Source organism: Nematolebias whitei, chromosome 11 (genome assembly GCF_014905685.2).
Source record: "Nematolebias whitei isolate Nwh7 chromosome 11, NemWhi1, whole genome shotgun sequence".
In the NCBI taxonomy this organism is placed as follows: domain Eukaryota; kingdom Metazoa; phylum Chordata; class Actinopteri; order Cyprinodontiformes; family Rivulidae; genus Nematolebias; species Nematolebias whitei.
In genome coordinates, this window is record NC_056508.1 from 47,199,589 (window position 1) to 47,200,786 (window position 1,198).

Below are 1,198 nucleotides of genomic sequence, written 5' to 3' on the forward strand. Positions count from 1 at the left end.
TTCTTCCTGTTTTTACTCACCAGACGTGGCGGAACCGTGGTCGGTTCGAGTCGAAGCGTTTCGAGTCCGGAGCAGAACAAAACCCGTTGAATCCAACTGTTTATTACGGAGCTCCAGTTTTTACCTGCGGACCCAGAGAGCCGAGGATCCGACGGCTCTGCGGTCACGTGACCAAAGCAGGAAGTGAACAAACCCCATCAGCCAATCAGAGCGGAGCTGCCCTCCCGCTGATCCAATCTGTTAACTACATGTTCGCTACATTAAATAATTAATTAAACCTTTATTTCTGCAAGTTAGTCTCATTGAGCCTCGAGGACTCGTTTACAAGAGAGACCTGGTTCAAATAAAAGCACAAAAGATGAACAAACAACAACACACAATAATATAAATAATATAAAAAGCATATAAATAAATATAGGTTAATAGGTTAATATCATGATGCTTGCAGAATAATCCAGGTAGAAAAATCTAAAAAAGTTAAATCTGGTCCTCTGGTCCAGATTTAACTTTTTTAGATAGTTTAATATCAAATGAAAAAGTAAAAAAAAGAAATGAAATAAAAACCAAACAAAAAGCGCTACATTATAAAGCGTAAAACTTTCTTCCAATAAAGGAGGTTTTGTTTTGTGTTGTTTTTTTGTTTGTTACAACTCAAGTTTTACAGATTATTATTATTATTATTTTTATAAAATTCTCTCTCACAGAGCAAAGTCTTTTTACAACTGAGTGCAGTAATAATTGGATAAAACTGGATCACCTGTGAGGACAGCCAGGTGTTTTCTGGATTGTGTTGTGTATACTGTATATCTACATTAAACACAATGTTTATGTTGTTACTTGTAAGTAAAGTGTGTCGTGTGAGGATTTCTGAAGGTCAGTAGCAGGTAGGCATCCGAAGGGTTGATATGCTCTTGGCAAGATATTTTTACTACAAATTCCTAAAAATTAAACAACACAAATAAAGTAAAAACAAAGTACAAAACATTAAATATCCTAGGTCAAACTGTAAAATCAAACATGAAGTTTCTTGAACTTCATCAGAAGGTAGTGTACGGTTTATTTTGTTACTTCATGCGGGTACTCACTGGATGTAAACAAAGCACTCGGCTGAATCAAACCGTGTCTTAAAGTTTTAGACAAGTTTTCGACGTACATCAGTCGATGTTTGTTGGCAAATGTTTCCACCGGTAAACAAATG